Source organism: Schistocerca serialis, chromosome 6 (genome assembly GCF_023864345.2).
Source record: "Schistocerca serialis cubense isolate TAMUIC-IGC-003099 chromosome 6, iqSchSeri2.2, whole genome shotgun sequence".
In the NCBI taxonomy this organism is placed as follows: domain Eukaryota; kingdom Metazoa; phylum Arthropoda; class Insecta; order Orthoptera; family Acrididae; genus Schistocerca; species Schistocerca serialis.
This window is the reverse complement of record NC_064643.1, coordinates 254,310,427-254,336,008: the sequence shown is the minus strand read 5'-3', so window position 1 is coordinate 254,336,008 and position 25,582 is coordinate 254,310,427.

Genomic DNA, 25,582 nt, shown 5'->3' with positions numbered 1-25,582 from the left:
TTTAGAACTTAGGCTAGATCTTGTTTTGAACAAGAAACTGATTGTTGTGTGTGCAGGGGTTCGTGGTTTCATACCCAAATAAAAAAAATATGAGCGGGAAATAAGATGTTCTCTCGCGGATACCGCGATCCCGGTGTAAAAGGGGAACAGAGGAGTTGTAGCTTTCGTTCTGTCATTGTCGTACACATATGACGAGTGTTAGTTTTTAGGAATAAATGGCTTTCACAAACGAAGAAAAAACTAAATATGATGCTTCTTTATGGAGGACGCAGAAGGAACGCCTAAAGAAAAGTTGAGTTGTGTCCACAGACGTAAGCCGACTGAGAGTTCCCAACAAGAATGACAATTCAGCGAATATTTTAAAAAAATGTTATTGGGAGAGCTCTGGAAAAACCACGCACAGACGAAACCTGCAACTAGCAGATATAGCAGCTCCTGATCATAATCCGCGAGTCAGCTCCAGACAAACTGGAAATGTCTGTGTAATAGACCAACGTTGTTATCCATTATGCGTGCAAATACCTTCCATCCGCATCAAGTGTCGTTTCACCAGCAGATTAACCGGTGATGCTGCAGAAGGCGCGTGGAAGTCTGTCGCTCGGTTCTGATGCTGCATCATGACAATAGATTTTTTTCCTGAAAGAATTCCATTTGCCGATGAAGCTACGCTTGAAAATCATTGTATGATGAGTGTAAGAAACATTCTTTATAGAATCGGTAAGAACCTGAACTGCCTACAGGTTGAAACTCAGAGACGAAGTAGTGTGGACAGTTGGAGGGCGTTTATTAAAGACTTCGTGAATACTTCTTACTTCATTGGAGAAACTATAACCAGTAAGAGATACCCACGTTTTCTTACCGAATTGCTACAGGCGTTTCTTGAGGATGTGTCACGACGATGGCTGCTCGGCTCAGTACTCGATAGTGGGTGGGGAAGCTGTCATCCGGCTCCCTCCCAGTCGCTGGACAGGGTGTGCGGGTTTTGTCAGTTGACCTGCACTTTCACTTGGTTTGCTGCCATTGGACTTTTTATCTGAAGAAAATATAAAGATGAAGTCAGGCACAAATTCCAACGACCCAAGGTATTGAAAACGTTACACTGTTGCAATGGTATCGAAGAAATCGCTTCAGTCTGTCCAGAAGACCGTGCGCGAACAGCTGGAAACGTGTACTGGGCATTGGATGGGCATTTAGAGTACTTGATGACATAAAATGAATTTTAATTTTTACGATCACTTCCATTTTTGGGTTTACTTTTTATTGCTGTTGATTACATAATTGCGCATTGAAAGCTTGTATTTTGACATTAAACTCATGACGCGAAGCTATTGTCCAATACCCTTTAGACTTCAGTTTAATGTGTTCCAAATTCCTTGAGTTTTTGCCGCTTACCTTTTTTCTAGTCTCTCGCAGAACCACAGTTCACTGGTGAACATTTTCATTAGCTCTCTATAAGAAAAGTTTTTCAACTGCTTTTCAGCAACTGCACCAGGCATTCTCTCCTACTTCAGATATGTTGATGGTATTTTAGTGATCTACAAGGGACTTGCAGATTGATGGCATTGACCGTATTGTCAATCTCTTTAATGAACTTCACGGGAAAATATCTTTCATCATCGAACTCGAAAACGACGAACGCCAATTAAACATTCTTGACCTGACGCTCACAGCAGAAGAAAATAAAATCTCCTTCAATGTTTTTCGTAAAGAAACATACACTGATCAGATCGTACTTGCGTCTTAAATATACGAACAATCTCATAAAAACGCTTTCATTTACTCTGATATTCATAGAGCTACTTCTACGCCACTCTCGAAAGAAAAATTCAATGTAGAAATTAATTTACTCAAACCGATAGCAGTTAATAACGAATATGAACCTAGCATAGTGGATGACATCCTTAAAAAGAAAACTGTTGAGTTACTAGGCTCGGCATCTCTATCATTGGATCTAACCTAAAAAAGTATTTTTCTATTCCTTTCTCGGGGCCCATCTCCAATCAGATCAGTAACCTTGCCTTTTCTACCAACAGTAATTTGAAAAAAAAACTTGATTCATAATTTAATATCGACTCGTTCCCCTTTGGAAAATTCTGGCGTCTGTAAGACTTTCTGGGCCCCTGCTCCTTTTACTACATAGGACAAACAGGACGTGTCTTTACAACTCGCACGCAAAATTCGTCTTTTGTCGACCACCTTCTGATTACAGGTCACGCTCCTAAAGCTGTTCACAATATCAACATTTTGCACACCGAGAAGAAAGTGCGTAAATTAGATATCCTGGAAGAGTTAGAAATTTTTAAACATCTTTCTCGAAATGACGTAATAAAAGCTTCTTCAAGGTATAAAGCCGTAACTTGATATTTAATTTCGGGTTTCCTCGTGCAGTTACCGAAATGTATTTTCGATGTAAGTCAGCTCGTAAGTTTTTGTTTGTTAAAAGGTTTATATTGGCTGCATTTCATGTGATATCGTTTTTCTACAGACTGTGTCATTCAGCCCTCTTTGTATTTTCTATAACGGGGTTTCCATCCTTTAAACTGTATTTATAAGCTCTGATGTAAACAAAATGTTACCTTATCTGCTGCCGTCAAACAAAATATTGCCTTTTACGTCATGTACTGGATAATGTTCATCATAATATTCGTCTGTCTTTATTTGAATGTTAAAAAGCCAGTTTGTACTTGCGGCTACTAGATGTCACTCTTGGCGCAATGTTCACCTGCCCGCAGTTGTTAACGCGGGCGCCTCAGTCAGTTTCTCACCTGTGGCTTTATGTGTATGAGAAGCCCATAGTGGCTCGCCTTCCACGTATTATTTTTTAAAATTTATATGACTAAAGCCTTATCGCCTGATATTTATCTTACACGTGACATGTAAGTACTGTTTCTTTCTTGAACTGTTAGTCAGTACTTACACTTTAATAAAAAAAAAATCCCATAGTTTTGTACTTATGTTATAGGCCAATTTGAATATTTCATTTCTGATGAAGGCATTGATAGGAGTGTCGAAACCTGGTCAAAAGACTCAAATTTTGTGACCGAGTGCTTTAAATGCTTAATTTGTAAAAGGTAACTGACTACTCACCCATATTTAAAACTTTAAGTCATTAGCTAATCTTATCATTGATATCCTTTCACCTTGAATTTTAATTCCACTATTGAACCCTTCTTTTATTTCCAGTATTGCTTCTTCAGTGTCTAGACTGAACAGTAAGGGTGAAAGACTACATTTCTTTTTTACACGCGTTGCTCTACAAATCTTATTACTCTCTCTGTGTCCTTCTACATACTGTGTTGTATATAATCCGTCTTTCCCTATAGCATCATGACAGTAGCATTTGCTTTTCTCAGCATTGCGAATATGTTGCACTATTTGACATTGTCAAATGCATTTTACGAGATTGAAATATCCTATGAACGTGTCCGATTTTTCTTTGGCCTTGCTTCCATTATCAACCGTAACGTCAGAACTGCCTCTCTGGTGGCTTTACCTTTCCTAAAGCCAAACTGATCGTCATCTAACACGTTTTCAATTTTCTTTTCCATTTTTCTGTATAATATTCTTGTGAACAACTTGGATGCATTAGCTGTTAAGCTGATTGTGCAATAATTCTCGCATTTGTCATCTCTTGAAGTATTCGGAATTGTGTGTATGATATTTTTTCGACGTCCGATGGTATATCGCCAGACTCATACATTCTACACACCATTCTACACTTCCCTCAGTGATTTTAAAAATTCTGATGGAATATTGTCTACCCATTCTGCCTTATTTGATCTTAAGTCTTTCAAAGCTCTTTTAAATTCTGACTCCAGTACTGGATTCGTTATCTCTTCAATATCGACTCCTGTTTCTTCTTCTGTCACACCAGACAAGTCTTCCCCTTTATAGAGGCCTTCAGCGTATCCTTTCCACCTATCCACTCTCTCCTTTGCATTTAACAGTGGAATTGCTATTGCACTGGTGATGTTATCACCCTTGCTTTTAATTTCACCGATGGCTGTTTTGATCTTTCTATATGCTGAGTCAGACTTTCCGACAGGCATTTATTGTTCAGTTTCCTCACATTTTTTATCCAACCATTTCGCCTTAGCTGCCCTGCACATCCTAAGCAACTTTTATTTTCTGTATACCTGAATTTCCCTGAACATTCGTGTACTTCCTTCTTTCATCGATCAACTGAAGTATTTCCTCTGTTATCCATAGATTCTTCGTAGTTATCTCCTATGTATCTATGTTTACTTTTCCTACTTCTTTGACTGCCCTGTTTTCGAGATGTCTATTCCTCTTCAGTTGAACTACCTAATGAGCCATTCCTTATCGGAGTATCTACAGTTTTGGAGATCTTCAAGCGTATCACTTCATTCCGTAGTACTTCAGTATCCGACTTGTTTGCACTACCTTAGAATCTTAAATTTTTTGTACGTAGATCTGGGTGTGTGACATAAATTTCAACTTGATACGTTCACCCGTTCCTGAGAAAAATTCTTCTGCACAATCAGACAGACAGAGAGACAGGCGGGAAACAAAGTTATACTACAAGGGTTCCTTTTCTACCGACGAAACTCTAAAAATTGTCGCTACAGACACTATATACTCCCTCACTGTGTGACGCAACAGGGCCTACGGCAGATGCAGGCGTTCCAGACAGTTTTACATGAGCTTTAAAAAATACGTGACTTGTCAATGCATTAGTTAAAATCTGATCGTCACCAGAACAGATCGAATAAGAAAGACCAAGATAATTTAGATTCACGGTGTTATTCCACGTAGAAGCCGATCTTTCCGGTATGCTGGCTGCTGTAATGACTAGAGGCATACATTCGGTCGTTACTCTCGCTCTGCCCCCCTCCCACTCCCTCCCCCTCCCCCTGACACGGCACATACATAATTTATGGCAGCAGTAATTACATTCGAGATTGGATCAAGTAATGTATATGCGGCGTCTGATTTACGAGCGAATCAGGTGGCCGGAATGACAGTCTCTTTACGAAAATACTGGCTTGTTTCTGTTCAAAAATTTCCAACTCCAGCGAATCAGTAGCAAATTGGTGTCTCAGCGACAAGGTGTGCTGCAAACCCATCCGCACTGACCGATATCTGCACGCTAACACGTTATCACCATACGTTGCAGAACCTTCCTATTATGAGGACCTTGGCGCATAGAGCGGAAGCCACCTCAGACGCTAAAAACCTGTCGAAGGAACAGAGGCACTTCCAGAAAGTATTCAAGGAAAACGGCTACAACAACCGCCTGATTTATCAATCCATCTTACCCAAAACACGTAAGCAGAAGGACACCGAGGAGGACTCGAAAAGTTTGCTTTTCTTGCTGTTCCGTGGCTCATAACGGGAAAGATTAGCCGGCTCCTAAAGAGGCATAAAATCGTTTCGATATTCAGAGCTTCAGCAAAAATTCGACAAGTATGGGGCCTATGAAGACGATGTAGACCTCAGAAAGCGAGGAATGTATAAAGTACCGTGTGTGTGTGGCCAGTTTTATATTGGACACACTGTATAGAATTCGAGATATGTTTCCGCCATCGGTAGCTAGAGAGATGAGCGGTAGCAGAGATTGCTCCAGAAAACGAACATCGTATTGCATTCGACTCGACATCTGTTATTTCACGGACTAATAGTTTCTGGGACAACGTAATGAATGAATGGATCGATATAAAAATTTCTGACAACACCCACAATAAAGACGACGGCGCACAGCTAAGCACAGCTTGTGACCCGACCATCGGAGGGTTGAAGCGGGCGGGGCAGTCACGCAACACAAACGAGTACCTGTAACGTCACAGAGACTAGCACGGTTATGTAACGACGACAGCAAAAGACTACATCTACATCTACATCTACATTTATTCTCCGCAAGCCACCCAACGGTGTGTGGCGGAGGGCACTTTATGTGCCACTGTCATTACCTCCCTTTCCTGTTCCAGTCGCGTAAGGTTCGCGGGAAGAACGACTGCCGGAAAGCCTCCGTGCGCGCTCTAATCTCTCTAATTTTACATTCGTGATCTCCTCTGGAGGTATAAGTAGGGGGAAGCAATACATTCGATACCTCATCCAGAAACGAACCCTTTCGAAACCTGGACAGCAAGCTACACCGCGATGCAGAGCGCCTGTCTTGCAGAGTCTGCCACTTGAGTTTGTTAAACGTCTCCGTAACGCTATCACGATTACCAAATAACCCTGTGAAGAAACGCGCCGCTCTTCTTTGGATCTTCTCTATCTCCTCTTACAACCCGACCTGGTACAGATCCCACACTGACGAGCAATACTCAAGTATAGGTGGAACGAGTGTTTTGTAAGCCACCTCCTTTGTTGATGGACTACATTTTCTAAGGGCTCTCCTAATGAATCTCAACCTGGCACCCGCCTTACCAACAATTAATTTTATATGATCATTCCACTTCAAATCGTTCCGCACGCATACTCTGATGTTTTACAGAAGTAACTGCTACCAATGTTTGTTCCGCTATCATATAATCATACAATAAAGGATCCTTCTTTCTATGTATTCGCAATACATTACATTTGTCAATGTTAAGGGTCAGTTGCCACTCCCTGCAACAAGTACCTATCCGCTACAGATCTTCCTGCATTTCGCTGCAATTTTCTAATGGTGCAACTTCTCTGCATACTACAGCATCATCAGCGAAAAGCCGCATGGAACTTCCGACACTATCTACTAGGTCATTTATATATACTGTGAAAAGCAATGGTCCCATGACACTCCCCCTGTGGCACGCCAGAGGTTACTTTGTCTGTAGACATCTCTCCATTGATAACAACATGCTGTGTTCTGTTTGCTAAAAACTCTTCAATCCAGCCACACAGCTGGTCTGATATTCCGTAGGCTCTTACTTTGTTTATCAGGCGACAGTGCGGAACTGTATCGAACGCCTTCCGGAAGTCAAGGAAAATAGTATCTACCTGGGAGCCTGTATCTAATATTTTCTGGGTCTCATGAACAAATAAAGCGAGTTGGGTCTCACACGATCGCTGTTTCCGGAATCCAAGTTGATTCCTACATAGTAGATTCTGGGTTTCCAGAAATGACATGATACGCGAGCAGAAAACATCTTCTAAAATTCTACAACAGATCGATGTCAGAGATATAGGTCTATAGTTTTTCGCATCTGCTCGACGACCCTTCTTGAAGACTGGGACTACCTGTGCTCTTTTCCAATCATTTGGAACATTCCGTTGCTCTAGAGACTTGTAGTACATGGCTGTTAGAAGGGGGGCAAGTTCTTTCGCGTACTCTGTGTAGCGGTAGCAGGGCATGCTCTAGAAAACGAACGTCGTATTGCATTCGACGAGACATCTGTTATTTCACGGACTAATAGTTTCTGGGACAACGTAATAAAAGAAGCGATCGAGATAAGAATTTCTGACAACACTGACGATAAAGACGGCGGCCTACAGCTAAGCACAGCTTGTGACCCGACCTTCGGAAGGTTGAAGCGGGCGGGGCAGTCACGCAACGCAAACGAATACCTGTGACGTCACAGAAACTAGCGCGGCTTTGTAACGACGATAGCAAAAGACTGCTTGTGTGTGGTCTCTGATGTTATCCACCGACATTCCATTAGGTAGTCGTCTGTCCTTTATGAACAATTGCAATCGAAACAATACTGCCATCCTGTATCATCCCTTCACCTTGTCGCAAGTCCGCATAGTTCTAACTTATTTTCAGTCCCTACTTCACAATGGCCAGGTGTACTCGGCCGAATGCTCGTAGATTTGAAACCATTTGAGGCGGCTGAAAACTCGAGAGGTTTATATGACTATGCAGGTGGTCTGTAATAATGTTCACAGAGTCCATAGCTGTTATGTTGCCTTCGATTACTTCCACAGGTCCTGTGGAAGCCCAGGCGAATGTCCCCATAACATAACATTGCCCCCCATCGGCCTGTGTCTGGGGCGCGATGTATGTTTCAGGCAGCGTTTCACCTGAAAGATGGCATTTCCGGATATAACCATTAACCTGGTGTAACAAAAACTTGATTTAACCGAGCAGGCGAACATTTCTATTGATTTCACGGTTCAACCTAGACCATTCCGTATCCGCAGCAATCGTAAATCACTGTGTCGTTGGGTAAATATAGCAAGACATATGAGTCGTCGGCGGAGCGCCTTGGCGAGTTTGTACTTTAAACAGTGTGTTCAGAAGCTCTGAAACCTGCACCAGCATTGTACTCTGTCGTCAGAGCAGCAAACCGCCTCCTATCTGGCTTTACAGAACTGGTTTGCCTCTGGCCTCCAGCTTCTAGGACGAGGCGTGGTCGTCGAGCACCCTGTCGCCAAATCAGGGTCTTTTCTTAGTGCGCCACTCGTCTGCAGCGCCGACTAGTGTCGCGTTGGGCGGAATTACCGAAAGACAATTTTCTCTTCTGTTTCTTTTACTGTGACTTGCAAGGGATTGGGTGTCTTCTTCCCACCGCCATCACTCAACACAATAAAATGTGCTACTTGCAACAAAGAAGCAAATAAAAGGAGGTTAGTGACCCTTTCAGCAGTGAAAACGAATCTGGAATTGCCGTACCACATCGAGTTCATTATATTAAAGTTAGCACATAGCTGTTGGCAAAGTGTGCCTTGACTGCAAATGGAGAAATACCATGGAGTCCCCCCCACACACACACACACACATTTTAATGAAAACCTAGGAAGAACACAAATGACTACACGGACACACATTTAGCCTAGTCAGTTGGTGTTCAAAACAGCCGTTTTGGTCACAAAATTACAATTATTTCCTCAACAGTTTTTGGGGTGCTGAACCCGAATTTCACGTTTGCTAACTTTTAGGAAGTTGGTTAAAAAAAAAAAAAGAAAAACGCAAATATATAGTAGAGTACTCGCACATTTTTCAGTTCTCTATGTTAATATTAATCGATGAATTATAGTTCTTTTTTTCAGCCGAGGAACAGCAACAGCGCGTTGTTAGCCTCGATTACCACATCGGTTGATGCTTTGCTTGATCCTTCCGTTGCCCAAGACCCTTCACCAGCACCTTCTAGTGCCCAAGAAACAATGCCTGGGTTGCCAACAGCCAAACGGGAAAAAGTAAAATACCCTGCGGACATGACATCAATACAGGTATTTCCTCATACACTGATAGTTCTACACACGAGTTATCTGTCTTTTGTATTAATATTCTTCCTAAATTCCTTGTTTCTTTTCCAGACACAGAACCTACTCGAAATGATGAAACAATCCTGGGTTCGATATTAATGTATTTATGACACATCTACATTACTACTTACATATTTCATATTCAGCTTTCTATTCACTGTCATGTACTGCGCCTGATATATTGCCAATATAATTTCTTATTGTTTTCCTCAAGTATTCTATCCCATTATTTCACTCCAAACAATCTCATTTAAGCGATTATACAGAAAGAGTAGCGCCGATGAAAGACAAGATTGGCGGGAGGGGTCGTTTGGCTGTAGGGCACAGAAGGCATTTTTCATAATTTTCGCTTTGCTTTCTATCCTCTTACGAGAAAACTGAATGTTAAAGTCGCCTCTGTTGTACGAACTGCAATCCACTTTTCCATGGTGGATTTTTATTGATAAAATGTATATTTTTCGACTTATACGATGAGGGTGGAAGATTTCGCGGAAGCGTTAAAAAAATCGCTCCTTTTCACCGAACTCTAGAGCCAATACTGCTTGTTGGAAAATCAGACCTGACTAGTGCACTTTGCAGGAAATTGCGTCTGTTTTAATTTTATATTGAGCGGTAATGTTTGGGTACACGTAGTTTTGGGGAAAAAGGCGAATACTTATAGATATTTTTACGATTTTCGTTGTGAAGCCGACCTCCTACAAGAAAGCAGGCATGAAATTACGATTTAGCTCCACAGAAAAAATATAGAGCTATTAAGAAAAGAATTTCCACAATTATGTTATGGGAAAACTGCCCTTTGACAGGGCTATTACGGAAAAATCGTTCACAGTTTGGTGCAGCGGCATCAGTAGAGACGAAATAAGAGGCCTGCGTAACTGGTATTTTAACAACGATACTTTAATAAGTAACAGGTGCAAAATACTAACACGAATTCTTTACAGACGAATGGAAAAACTAGTAGAAGCCAACCTCGGGGAAGATCAGTTTGGATTCCGTAGAAACACTGGAACACGTGAGGCAATACTGACCTTACGACTTATCTTAGAAGAAAGATTAAGGAAAGGCAAACCTACGTTTCTAGCACTTGTAGACTCAGAGAAAGCTTTTGACAATGTTGACTGGAATACTCTCTTTCAAATTCTAAAGGTGGCAGGGGTAAAATACAGGGAGCGAAAGGCTATTTACAATTTGTACAGAAACCAGATGGCAGTTATAAGAGTCGAGGGGTATGAAAGGGAAGCAGTGGTTGGGAAGGGAGTAAGACAGGGTTGTAGCCTCTCCCCGATGTTGTTCAATCTGTATATTGAGCAAGCAGTGAAGGAAACAAAAGAAAAATTCGGGGTAGGTATTAAAACCCATGGAGAAGAAATAAAAACTTTGAGGTTCGCTGATGACATTGTAATTCTGTCAGAGACAGCAAAGGACTTGGAAGAGCAGTTGAATGGAATGGACAGTGTCTTGAAAGGAGGATATAAGATGAACATCAACAAAAGCAAAACGAAGATAATGGAATGTAGTCGAATTAAGTCGGGTGATGCTGAGGAAATTAGATTAGGAAATGAGACACTTAAAATAGTAAAGGAGTTTTGCTATTTGGGGAGCAAAATAACTGATGATGGTCGAAGTAGAGAGGATATAAAATGTAGACTGGCAATGGCAAGGAGAGCTTTTCTGAAGAAGAAACATTTGTTAACATCGAGTATAGATTTAAGTGTCAGGAAGTCATTTCTGAAAGCATTTGTATGGAGTGTAGCCATGTATGGAAGTGAAACATGGACGATAAATAGTTTGGACAAGAAGAGAATAGAAGCATTCGAAATGTGGTGCTACAGAAGAATGCTGAAGATTAGATGGGTAGATCACATAACTAATGAGGAAGTATTGAATAGGATTGGGGAGAAGAGAAGTTTGTGGCACAACTTGACCAGAAGACGGGATCGGTTGGTAGGACATGTTCTGAGGCATCAAGGGATCACCAATTTAGTATTGGAGGGCAGCGTGGAGGGTAAAATTCGTAGAGGGAGACCAAGAGATGAATACACTAAGGAGATTCAGAAGGATGTAGATTGCAGTAGGTACTGGGAGATGAAGAAGCTTGCACAGGATAGAGTAGCATGGAGAACTGCATCAAACCAGTCTCAGGACTGAAGACCACAACAACAACAACATACTTTGGCCATTTTATGGCTTCACTGCTCAGATATCTCTATTGAGCGTTTCCTTCACCACTTGGCTCAGGACACCAACTCAAAAAGGAGATCTGAAGCAACCAACCACGACTGTTACCTCGCAAAAGCCAAGGTAAGCACCTCTCTCTCTGTTAACAAGACGCGGACACATAGTGCCAATGGTACAAGGCACAAGGCTCTTCAAATCAATCCCTGGTAGCTTTATTTGTCAAAGTGGTAGAAAGAGGCCAAGTTGGGAATACCTGAGAGAGGCTTTCAATTTTAGCGTTTTCTTTACAATAATACGTCATATTCGAAAACTTGGGTCTTTCTTTTCTGAGTTATCTGTCTTATCACTAGTTTAATGCAGACCTCCATGAATTCTTCTCCTGAGCCAATCTCTTCATCTCAGAGCACCACTTACACACTAAGTCCTCAATTATTTGATAATTAACCGAAACCCTCAGCTGCCGACAGGTATTGTTGATATATCTCAATGGAGACAGCTTAAAAGTCTGCCTCGCCCGCGACTCGAACCCGGGATCTCCTGCTTTCATGGCAGACCCTCTATCCATCTGAGCCACCGAGGACACAGATGAATAGCGCGACTGCAGGGACTTGCACGCTTGCTGTGAGACCCACATTCCCAACTGAACACAGTCTACACACGTAATGTTCCTAATAGATATTTGCCCATCCACTCATTACTCGCGGCAACAAGGTGAGGATTGCCGTAAGAGAACGGGCTATGCCAGTCCTTCCGATAATAATGTATTTTTCGATTTATTCTCATTTTTCATGCAGCCATTTCGTCTTAACTTCCCTGCACTTCTTATCTGTTTCATTCCTCAGCGACTTGTATTTTTGTGTTCCTGAATTTCTCTGAACATTTTTGTACTTCCTTCTTTCATCGATCAACTGAAGTATTTCTTCTGTTACTCATGGTTTCTTCGTAGTTATCTTCCTTGTACCTTTGTTTTTCTATCCGACTTCTGTTCAAAATTGGTTCAAATGGCTCTGAGCACTTTGGGACTTAACATCTGAGGTCATCAGTCCCCTAGAACTTAGAACTACTTAAACCTAACTAACCTAAGGACATCACACACATCCATGGCCGAGGCAGGATTCGAACCTACGACCGTAGCGGTCGCGCGGTTCCAGAGTGAAGCGCCTAGAGCCGCTCGGTCACCCCAGCCGGCCGACTTCTGTGATTGCCCTTTTTATAGATGTCCGTTCCCATTCAACTGTACTAACTACTGAGCTGTTCCTCATTGCTCTATGTATTGTCTTAGAGAACGTCAAGCGTATCTCGTCATTCGTCGGTACTTTCGTATCTAACTTCTTTGTTTATTGATTCTTCCTGACCAATTTCCTAAACTTCAGCCTTCTCTTCATCACTACTAAATTGTGATCTGAGACTATATCTGCTCCTGGGTACGCCTTACGATGCAGTATATGATTTCGGAATCTCTGTCTGACTATGATGTAATTTAATTGAAATCTCCCCGTATCACCCGGTCTTTTCCAAGTATAGCTCCTCCACTTGTGATTCTTGAACAGAGAATTCGCTATTACCAGCTGAAATTTACTACAGAACTCAATTAATCCTTCTCCTCTCTCACTCCTTGTCCCAAGCCCATATTCTCCTGTAACCTTTTCTTATATTCCTTCCCTTACAGCTGCATTCCAGTCCCCCATGACTACGATTTTCATCTCACTTTACCTACTGTAACACCCTTTCAATATCCTGATATGCTTTCTCTTTCTTCATGTTCAGCTTGCGATGTCTTCATGTATACCTGAACTGTCGTTGCCGGTGTTCGTTTGCTGTCGATTCTGATAAGAACAATTCTGTCACTGAACTGACACAGTAACACGCTCTCAGCACTAAAGTCCTATTCATAACGAATCCTACTCTCGTTATACCATTTTCTGATGCTGTTGATATACTCATCTGACCATAAATCCTTATCTTCCTGCCATTTCACTTCACTGACCAATACTATATCTGCATTGAGATTTTGCGTTTTTCTTTTCAGATTTTCTAGTTTCCCAACCACGTTCAAACTTCCGATATTCCACGCCCCGACTAGTGGATTGTCATCCTTTCGTTAGTTATTCAATCTTTTCCTCGTGGTCAGCTCCCCTTTGGCAGTCCCCTCCCGGAGATCCAAATGGGGGACTACTCCAGAATATTTTGCCTATGGAGAGATTATCATGACACTTTTTCAATTACAGTCTATGTGTCTCGTTGATACACGTTATATGTCTCTAAAGTAATGGTTTCCATTGCCATTTTCATCCTCATGCCGTCGGTATTTGCTGGTTCTTCTTCCTTTGGGGGCAGTTTCCCACCCCTAGGACAAGAGAGTGTCCTGAAACTCTGTCCGCTCCTGCGCCCACTTTGACAGGGCCATTGGCAGAATGAGAGTCAATTCCTATGTCAGAAGTCTTTGGTCGCCTATACTGATCATTAACAAAAATTTTAAGCTGCAGCGGATTTTGATTACTAATTAAAGACGCAACCCCTAGACCATGGGTGCAAACTTGTCATTTGTATGAAATTTTAAAAGTCGAGTCTGTAGGCATAGCCAGCGTATGTATCTACATTGAAGTATTTCTCACAACGTTTAAGTATTCTTATTTCGCACAGTTTCCCATATTTTTATCGAACCTCTGCATAAGACCCATTTATATGCATCGAAATTATCCTATGATATCCAATGGCACTATCTAGAACAATATTATGTCAAGATTATAAGGTTCTGTATCAAATGGTGTAGTCAGTAGGTACACACATAGAATATTTGTATTCCTTGATGATTCTTGTTATGGGTGATGAGTGCAATTTTAGTGGACTTAGTTACAAAAACAGACTTTCCAGGATTGTGTGGAGCAGTAAGTTCAGCATTCAGATACGTTAATGGTATGTACGATTTCAAGTACTGTACATCCTGTGAATGAAATGAATTTTTTTAAAGAAATGTAGTAAGAGGCGGTGCAAGTGATTTAACGGTATTTGCCATAGACTGCAGTAAATTATCTGCTTTAGTTTCTGAATAATATTATGAAAAACCAAAATATTTTACTCCTTTAAAAATGGAGCTACCAACTTAATAGTGTAAACAAAGACAGAACATTGAAGATACTGTGTAACAACGGAGTATATAATGCAGATGCAGTGCAAATGTAGATTTCATAAACACCATATTACATTATAAGAGGCTTCTGTGGCTCAGTAATGATTTTAAAATTTTATTACCAGATACATACGCAAAAATGATTGCAGACCTATGGTTCATTGGAATATTATGTGTAAAGGTATGATGAGTCAGACATAAAAGTACATGTGGAGGTATACAAAGAATGTACTTATCATATATTGCATATGTATTTAAGAATATGATGAAGATTTCTTCTTAATTAAAAAAAAATTGTTGACTAAGAATATTGGGAGTGTAATAGTGATGCGAGACAGCAAACAGGTTGACTTCTCTATTGATACTGAACGTGAATATAAGAAACTTCAATTTTTCATATATCTCATTATGGAACATCACCAAAGGGTGTGCTTGTGGCAGATATGTAGCCGACAGTGATCAGTTTCGATCAGATGAACTTTGTAATGCATGTAAAGAATGTACATGTTATTACACTAAGAAATACTTTGAAGTAATAAAGGTTAAAATATTGGGAAGGTACATCTAAATGTTATAGAAATGAGGTCAGGTATAAACTCAAAGGAAATATAAAGTCATCCATTCATACTAATCTTCTGTCTTTGATAAATCCTTAATCATTTTAATTCCTACCTAAAACATTTGAGGTTACTCAAGACTACGTTAAAATTTACTGATATAGTTTATTGGAATTAGTTAACCACTATTTCCATTAATCAAAATATCCACGGGTGTGCTGCAGGTCTATAGTGTCCAACGGGCACAATATTTCGGCGATCATACATGTCGCCATCATCAGGTGAACTGACGGACTGAGCTTCTGTGAACGTGCCGGCACGGAGATCCGTACGCTGTGGCTGCTCAGAGGGAACTGGGTTCGGTCGCGGCGGCGGCCGATTTAAATACCCTCCGCCCGCGGCGCGCTCCCTCCGCCGTCCGCGCCCCGCGCCACGGTCGCGCGGTGGAACAGATTGCGACGGCGTCTGAGATGACGTCGGTGTGATAGCTCTGTCCGCCGTGGTCGTCACAACTATACGTTTGCTCGATTTACTCTTGATTAACCCGATCGCTGGTTCCCAAGCCTTGCTAAGATTATAGCCACAGTCACGGTTTATGGGGTCGTCATTGGTGCGAATTTCGATGGTCTCTCTAACAACGCTGTCCCAGTATCTCCACGTCTGTACCAGAATCCTCATGCGGTCATACCCCATGGTGTGAGTTTCCGACAAAAAATGTTCAGCCACCGCCGACTTGCTCGGATACATCAGTCGAGTGTGCCTCTGGTGTTCACGGCATCGATCCTCGACGGTACGCATCGTCTGACCAATATACGACTTGCCACATTGACACGGAATCCGGTACACGCCGGCCTTCCTCAAACCGAGGTCATCTTTGGCGCTCCCCACCAGTGCATGAGTTTTATTCGGAGGACAAAACACAGTTCCGACCCTGTGTTTCTTCAGAATGCGGGCGATTTTCCCCGAGAGTGCGCCTGTGTATGGAATAAATGCAGTGCCTACCTCCTCCCTCGTGACTTAATCCATCTCAACAGGTTGTGCTGCAGTGGTTGGGCGGAGAGCACGTTGAATCTGCCACTCTGAGTTCCCATTTTTTCGAAATACAGTTCTCAGATATTCCAGTTCCTGTGGTAGACTCTCTGCATCAGAGATAATGCGCGCCCTATGTACTAGAGTTTTAAGTACCCCGTTCCTCTGTGAAGGGTGGTGGCAGCTGTCTGCGTGCAAATACAGATCAGTTCAAAAAATGGTTCAAATGGCTCTGAGCACTATGGGACTCAACTGCTGAGGTCATTAGCCCCCTAGAACTTAGAACTAGTTAAACCTAACTAACCTAAGGACATCACAAACATCCATGCCCGAGGCAGGATTCGAACCTGCGACCGTAGCGGTCTTGCGGTTCCAGACTGCAGCGCCTTTAACCGCACGGCCACTTCGGCCGGCTACAGATCAGTGTGCGTAGTCTTCCGATACACCCCATGACCTAGGGTGCCGTCAGCCCTTCTCTTGACCAAGACGTCAAGGAAAGGTAATTTACCCTCCGTTTCAATCTCCATAGTGAATTTGATGTTGGGGTGTATGGAGTTTAGATGTGTAAGGAAGTCAAGGAGTTTATCCATACCATGTGGCCACAGCTCAAGAATCACTATTTCCATTAACTGTAGCTAGATATGAGAAGCCTAAGAAAGGAAATGTATAAGAATATCATTTGATTGGCAAAGAATTTTAAACGGTTTTAAAAGATATAACACTGAAAACCAGCTCATAATTAAAAATCCACAATACATTATTTCGTCAGGTTGACCTACAGTATATACACATATCATGTCTGGATGAGAAAATATTTCTGTGTAAAGTCAAAAGTCTATAGTAATTAATATTTTGCCTTTTTTGACACTAAGTACAATATATAAATACAATTATTTTACCTCTTATCTTCTGTCACTGTTTGGTAGTTCCCTCTGTGAACATACATTTCTAAAGTGTTAGTAATTACAGTTACATGACAAAGGAGAGAATGTTGTATCTTGCTCTTTAATCATTTTTGAGCACTGTAGATATTAATTCCACATGCACTCTGTATTATGTAATATGATTGTGGCTAATACTTCATATAATGTATTTAATTAAACTAAGATAAATGCACAAACTGGTTTTTTCTGAAAAAGTTTCTAGCTTGTTTGACTAATGAACTAGAACTAAGAATTAATCTCTTATGTTGTCTGTGTTTCTGCAGAGAGAGAGAGAAATGAAAATGAAAGAGTAGAAATATAATTCGCTACCTTGTTAAAAATCGCAGACGACACACTTACAATATATTGTACGGAGAATGTCACCTATCTACACCACAGACGTTAAAATGAGAGTGAGGTGTTACAAGCTGATGAAAGGTAAAAAATATTCCATGTATTTTGAAGTGAATTTATTATTGGGCTGAAGTTAAACATGACCAAACACGAAAAAGAGTGCATATTCTCAACATAAAACTATACTATAAGAATTGACAGAAATTGAACTAAATTTAGTTCAGTTTTACACTGATAGTAAACGAGAGATATACAAGACCTTCATTTCAGAGAATCAATATGGATGTTGGGTAGGAACAGAAGATTAAAATTAGGCAATGACAAAGATACATAACTCTGTGGTATGTTGTATATAAATTATCAAAGCTCATAAGCAATAAGAAAGCTTTTATAAATGTGCATCAGCTACAAAGAAAGCACAGATTCATTAGAGAGAAAGTGATGTCAAGTAAACACTCATTTAAATCTATAATATACCTAAATATGAATGTAAACATCAAAAGCTGAGAACAAGAATGGAAAATGCTATACAGTAGCGTAAAAAAGGCGTATATATCCTGGGAAGTTACGGATTTAAAAGAAAGTCTAACGTTATGACTACTTAAAGTGTGAGTGTAGGTGTGGGTTATACTGATTTATTTCCCCAAACCATCTTCTACTTCTTTACGAGGTGACTTACTTGGAATTTGGCAGCCCCTCTTATATAGGGGATGGTCAACAGCTGGGAAATCTCTTGACTTCTTCTCCGTTGAACAGCGCTAGGCACAAGAACTTTTAAGCCTCTGTCTACTTATAAAATGAGTAGACATACAAACTTTCCTTTTCGTCAGTTAACGATCTATTTGACTTTCATGCAGAATATAATTCACACTTTCAACATACATATGTAACTTTCTGTAAGTACCTCGTACCGTCGAACATAAGAACAAAATGAGTTACAGTTACAGAAAGTTGGCTTGACTTCCAAGACTTTCTTAAAATGAATCAGAAAATACGTCTTGCCTGTAGCAAGGCTGAGTCAGAAATCTACAAGAGTACTTTTTTTTCTATTCTTGTTTCATGAACAATAGTCAATGACACAATAAGCACAAAGCGGCATAAAAACTCCATGGTTCATCCTTACACAGACACTAAAACCTCTATGGATTGCCCGACAGGTACTTGTCGGTGCCGTTCGACCGCCGCGTCTGCTTTCTTCCCGTGACTGATTTTAAACCTGCACACACAAACATGTGATGCACAGTAGGTAGGATTTTACCATCCCGCACTCGTATCTAGAATAACGTGTGATCGTGTGTTCGAGACAGTAGAAGGGTGAGTGGTTCTAGAATTTACACAGAAATTTTCGAATCACTACATATACCACCCTCCCACTCCCCCCCCCCCCCCCCCGCCCGCAGATCGAACACGCGATATTTTATACATAATCATTATGCAAGTAATATAACTCATAATATTTCATATCTTAACAATATCCATTTTTTATGTATGTTTATATACATATCCCTCCTTTCCATAACAATTCTGTCCTCTCTGGAACACTCTTTCACTTACTGTCTTTCCATTCTTTTCTTATTTTACTTCGTTACTAAGACATGAGCATTTACTCGTGGTTTTAGACAGCTGTACTAATATTTAGGAATTGTGAGGACTCTTTTTTTTTCTTTATTTGCTTTTAAAATAGAAACTTCAGATGTTTATGACACATGAGTAGCTATTTTCTATTCTTATCTTTTCGTATTACCTTTCTCCTAGTATGTACTATTTTCATTAGGTGTAGCTTGGAGGAACTCTGGGCGAAATGAAAGTGTTCTTTTGACACTCATTTATTTCCACGAAACATAATAATGCTAGTCGTTCACAGAATTTACACTTTCCAGAACAATTCCTATAAAATTTGTGACTTTTGTCACAATACTGTCCCCTTCTCCTAGCATCAGCACCTATTCCTTGCTTGTGAGTTGGCCTTATGAGAGCACTTCCTCTTTCCATTCTGGCAGGTACGCCTCTTACAAAACATCTTTATTTTTTAGGCCTATCTCCACGTAGGTACGTCTGCCCTTTATACTTAGTGAATGCCGGGTACGCCCCTTATCCTTTCTGAGTAGGCCTCACGGGGCATTACACTATAAAACATTTCAATGTATACCATAATTATCTTCTGATATCTATTTTAAACTTCGCATTCCTTCTTTAATATATCATTCATTCCCTAGAGTCCTCTTCTACTTATCAACGTCTATACGTTCAATAGATATTATGTCTGTATATTCTACTTACGTCCCACTATGCTTCGGTTCATTAGAGTTTTTATTGCACTGACGTTGCTTAGTGATCAACTTGACTAATTCTACTCCTACTTTCCTTTTCCTTCTTTGCTGACGCCTCTCTCTTATTTATCCATTACTCATGACTACTTTTGTAGTTTTCCGTTATGTATGTGGACCTCTTCTTTTGTATATTCGATGTAGAGTCGTCATAACTCCCCATGTATGTGCGCATAATTCCATAGGTACACACCATTTCCCCTGTAACACCTGGCGGTTTTCACATAGTGATGCCGGCCGGTGTGGCCTTGCGGTTCTAGGCGCTTCAGTCAGGAACCGCGTGACTGCTACGGTCGCAGGTTCGAAACCTACCTCGGGCATGGATGTGTGTGATGTCCTTAGGTTAGTTAGGTTTAAGTAGTTCTAAGTTATAAGGGACTGATGACCACAGATATTAAGTCCCATAGTGCTCAGAGCCATTTGAATCACATCGTGATAGGCTTTGTCTTATATAATTTAATGTTTGCGTAGAAGTGTATATTTGTATATATGTGGATGTGTATTCGTATAGTCTGATTCTTCGGCCTTCTTACCTAAAGATAAGATGTCGGTCATTAGTAACCACGGAAATAAGGAAGGACTTAGCGATAGAAGTTTATGAATATGGAAAGAGAGAAAAGATAGACAAGTCCCCGAGAAGTAAGAAAGGATCAAAATTGATGTGGATGCTAGGTTCGAAGAAGAGAAAGAAGACAGCCGCAAAGACAGAAAACCCTTCCCATTCCACTTCCCCAGGATCCCTACCTCTCAGGTACTTGAGTGAGACGCCGGAGGAGGTTTGGTGTTAAATCGTCTCCACGAACGGACGTGTCCCACCTTCACCCTTTGAGGTCCCAGAAGGGAATCCTAGCAACCCTATGGAAACGGCAAATGAAGAAGAATCAGGCACACCTGTTTGTGACAGTTGTTTGAAAGGTGTGATATGTGCTTTGTGCTAGTCATGATTTATCTTTTCCTGTAAATGAAGCTTTCAGCCGAATACTCACCCCTTTCAAAATTTATGCAAACCCTTCCATCTATATCACATCTCATAAAAGGTATAAAATACTCTACACAAAATAGAAAAGCTATTCACTTCAGTTAGTCACATCATATTATTTTTTCCAGAAACATAATATTCTATTCAATTTATTTTGTCTATACATTACTTTTTTGTGATTCTCTTAATTTGTTCTCTGCTTTATGGGCATATTCAGTTTTTTAAGCAATAAGATTATATGATAGTTGTAGATTTTAAAGGAATTCTGTGCAGGAAAACTAGTTTGGAAGAAACACCGAAAACAACTCGGGATCCGACCGTCGGCACTCCGCCCGTTAACTCAGAATGTTATCGTACTTTGGGGATAGATGACAGGATAGTTTAAGATTTTAATGGTATTCGATGCAGAAAACTATTTGGAAATAACACTGAAAACAACTCTGGATCCGACGGTCGTCACTCGGAATGTTAACGTCCCTTGGGAAATGCTGTTTTACATCCTTTACATTGTATTTACCCTTCTCTAATCCAGTTGCGGTATCTACTAAAAATAACGTCTTATGATGGACCACCGTTTGTATGTGGTTCGGTCCCTCATATTTTTTCCCTAATCCAGTTGTGGGATCTACTAAAAATGTCATAGGATGGACCACCGTTTGTATGCTGTACAGTCCCTCATATTTTTGGAAAAACTTTAGAGTCTCTTTCTTCAGAGAGGAGCTGGGAAGCTGTTGTTTTATAAGAACCAGGTCATCTATTTGGTACTGAGATTCCACGCCCTTTTCATTATGCTTACTTACCTTTGTTGCTCCTTTTTACTCAAATTCTTAGAAACCATTGTAAGTAGGCTGTTTGGGTTTTTATGTTGGTAACACCACGCAGCGCTCTGTATGAAAGTTACTGACTGTGCTGTGTGCAGTCTGTGGCTGGTTTGCATTGTTCGAACTTTTGCCATTGTAGTGTTGTGCAATTGGATGTGAACAAAGTGTAGTGTTGCGCAGTTGGAGGTGAGCCGCCAGCAGTGGTGGATGTGGGGAGAGAGATGGCAGAATTTTGAGAGTGGACGATCTAGACGTGTGTCCATCAGAAAGAGTAAATTTGTAATACTGTATATCATAAACAGATGTATATATATATATATATATATATATATATATATATATATATATATATATATATATATATGCCTATCAGTAGTTAGTGCCTTCAGTAGTTACAATCTTTTATTTAGCTGGTAGTATTGGCGCTCGCTGTATTGCAGTAGTTCGAGTAATGAAGATTTTTGTGAGGTAAGTGATTCATGAAAGGTATAGGTTATTGTTAGTCAGGGTCAATCTTTTGTAGGGATTATTGAAAGTCAGATTGCGTTGCGCTAAAAAAACATATTGTGTATCAGTTTAGTGATGATCAGAATAAGTAAAGAGAGAAATGTCTGACTACGTTCAGTTTTGCTCAGCTGTTTGAAAATCAAATAACATAGAGGTTTACCAGCACAGTCATTCTTAATTTTTCTGAGGGGATGCTACAGTGTTTCTTGATTTACTTCGTTATTAACACTAGGTTGTTCAGGCCCCAGTCGATAAATTGGGTATTTCATTTAAGATAAGTTCAGAGTCCTCAATTTTCGTTGGCCACGAAGTGTGTTTTTTATGACAGTATGTACGACATAATTTCCCAATTTTCTTCATTATCCGTGATGATGGGCTATAATTGGATATTAACACTTGTCGAATGCTTTCCTACGCTAGGATTTCTCTAAATTCGTTGCTCACAAATTGTGGTTCGTTATCTGTAAGAAACCGTTTTGGTTTACATACTTCTAGAAAGTATTGTTGTAAACAGTGTACAACCGTCTGCGTATTTGCTCTTTTAACAGGATATAGTTTAACATATTGTGACCAGCATTTTATGATAATCAAAATATATGATACTCCTCCCTTTCCTAGTGGAATTGGTCCAAGGAAATCTGCTGCTGTAAGTTCGTGTAATGACTTACGGTTAATAGGATACATTCTGTATTAAACGTGAGTATTACTCTCTTTTACTTTCTGACAGGTTTCACAAGTTCTAATCAAAGATGCTATTTTATGCCCTAGTTTCTTGAAATAATAAAATTGATTCATATGAGATATGCATTTTTTGATTCCGAAGTATCCATACCCTGTGTGAACATACCATACAAGTTTGTCTTCCATTACCTTCGTAATACATAAACGCCAACGCTATGATGTTACACAGCCCCTCCAAAACAAGTTATGCTCTACAATTTTCCATTTTCTCAATTGCTTAGGAGGTAACGAGCTCTGGATACACATAGAAAACATTTCTGTGAAAGTAGGACCATGATGGATATTCTATGTTATTCTTTGAACAATTTCTTTTACCCTGATGTTCGTATATTCTGTTGACATAAAATTAATGGTAAAAATAGCGCCGGGCCCTTCCATACGTTTCGAGTCTTCCATTCCTCTTGGTAGCCTCGATAATGCATCAGGTACTGTATTTTCGGAATCTTTTACGTATCGTATCTCGATTCCTGTAATAAAAGCATAAAAATTGTCCAAATGGCTTTAAGCACTATGGGACTTAACATCTGAGGCCATCAGTCCCCTAGACTTAGAACTAGTTCAACGTAACTAACCTTAGGACATCACACACATCCATGCCCGAGGCAGGATTCGAGCCTGTGACCGTAGCAGCAGCGCGGTACCGTACTTAAGCGCCTAGAACCGCTCAGCCACAACGGCCGCCTAAAAGCATCCAGCACATCAACCTATTGTGTAGTAATAGACTAATCGTCAGAAAGAATAAAGCTTGATGATTTATATAAATATGGATTTCTGATCCCCATACTAGTGTTTGAAACTTTTGAATACTCCACACAGTCGCCAATAGTTACTTTTCGGTAGCTGTGTAATTTAGTTCGTGCTTATTTAGGCTATGGTTCTGTGTTTTACATTAGTCGGATCCCATTCTCTTCGGTAAAGTTCGGCAGCAATACCGTAATCATATGCATCCGTCGAAATTTAAGCGGTTCTCCCATAACTGGATGACGTAATATGGTGCCTCAACAAGCGTACTTTTAACGCTTTCAAATGCATCATTTGCACGTTGATCCCAAGTCCACGGTACTCCCTTCTTTAATAAACAAAAATTCTCGGGTAATTTGAATCCTGACCTCGTACGTACCGTCGATAGTATTCGGCCATACCTATAAATCCCTTTAACTGTCTTACGTTTTTGGGGTGCGGACATTCTTTGATAGCTTTTATACGTTCAGGGTGTGGTCTGATTCCCTCTACCCCTACAATGCCTTAAGAACTTCAGTTCTTGCCGCGAAAAAACGATTTTGACAGCTTCACCGTAATACCTTTCTCTTTAAATATTTTCAGTGTCTTGCACAAAGTTAGACAATGTTCTTCCCAAGTAGCTGATATTATAAGGATATCATCTACGTATATCATCAAATCCTTCAATAAGTCTCTTCCTAGTGGTAGTTCGTATAAATACGAACACAGAGATATTAATACATTGGAATGATATTATTTTCCATCAAACAAAAAGGCTACATACTTTTTGAATTCTGGAGTGCCATCTTTGATTTTGAACTTACAAATTTAGTCGCTGATATCACCTGGACAATGGAAAAACACTGCTCCACACTCCCTTAAAATTTTTATATAAATCTTGCCTTTGTTGATTGGTTAATGTTAACGATTCATTAACTTTGTTTTGTTTATCAGCTCAATGTGTTCCTTGATCAACATTATCGATTTTTGTTGATAATTGAGCTGTAGCTGTTAATCGCAGACACTGACGCTCCGTTGCTTGGTCCTCAAAGTGAGTATTTGTCACAAAAGGTGTACAGCATCTATTGTCCCCTTTACCAAAGCAAAGAAGATGTTCGTCAAAGCTTAAGATGACTTTAAACTCTTATAACCAATCTAAACCAAACAGTACATCTCTATTAATATTCTCTACTATTAATAGCGTTTGACGAAATAACATATTTCCAAAACTTCAGTTAACTTGAGTTTCGAATTTTACAAGTTTACTTTTTGTTCCCGTTATTCCGATTATGTATACTCCAGTCACTAGCTGCTCTTTATTCTGCATCGAGTTAAAGAATGCATTTGAGATCAGTGATACCTCACTTCCCGAATCTGAAAGTTTACTCGGAATTTTCCACTGTCCCTGCTATTATAGGCTGTGGGTTATTAGTAGCTAAGCTTGGTTCTTCAAGCAACAACCATTCCTTGTGGGTATTTTGTGCGTAAAGTTAATATACTTATACGGAAAACGGCCTCCTAATGTATTTCATCCACCTGGGCCCTGGTCCTGGATCCAGGTCGAACAACGTTTTCCTCATTACTAATAATTAGGGGTTGGTTACCGTAACGAGGTACTACATTCCCATTTGTGTTTTTTGGTTACTCGGTACAAATTCTTGAGAAGTTACAGGATCTAAATTTGAATGCGGATGCCTCTTTTGACAATTACCGTTACAACTTTTGTTACTGCACTGATGTAGTTTTGCTAAGTTTGCCTCATGCCTTTTAAAATTATTTCCGCTATTCATTTCATAGTTCGAACTTTCACTTTGGTGTAAGGTTTCGTTGCGGTCCTTATTTACTGCATCAAGTGCATCAACAAAAGATTACAACTCTTCTACCGTTTTCCAACCACTACATAAGATGTCTTTTCTCGAACAGATGAGCAATTGTTTAATTAAAATACGTACCAATCCCACGTCTTGCATTGGCTTATCTAAATAATTCGCTCGTGTTAAATTCCAATCGAAATTTTTCCTCATAGTACCCTAAGTATTATTGTAATATTTTGGGTCTCATAGATCTGATATTAAATTTTCTTGAACACTAGCGGACCAGTATTTCTCTTTAAATTTCTTTTGAAAGTCTTCCCAAGAGGAAAAATTCTCAATATTTACTGTA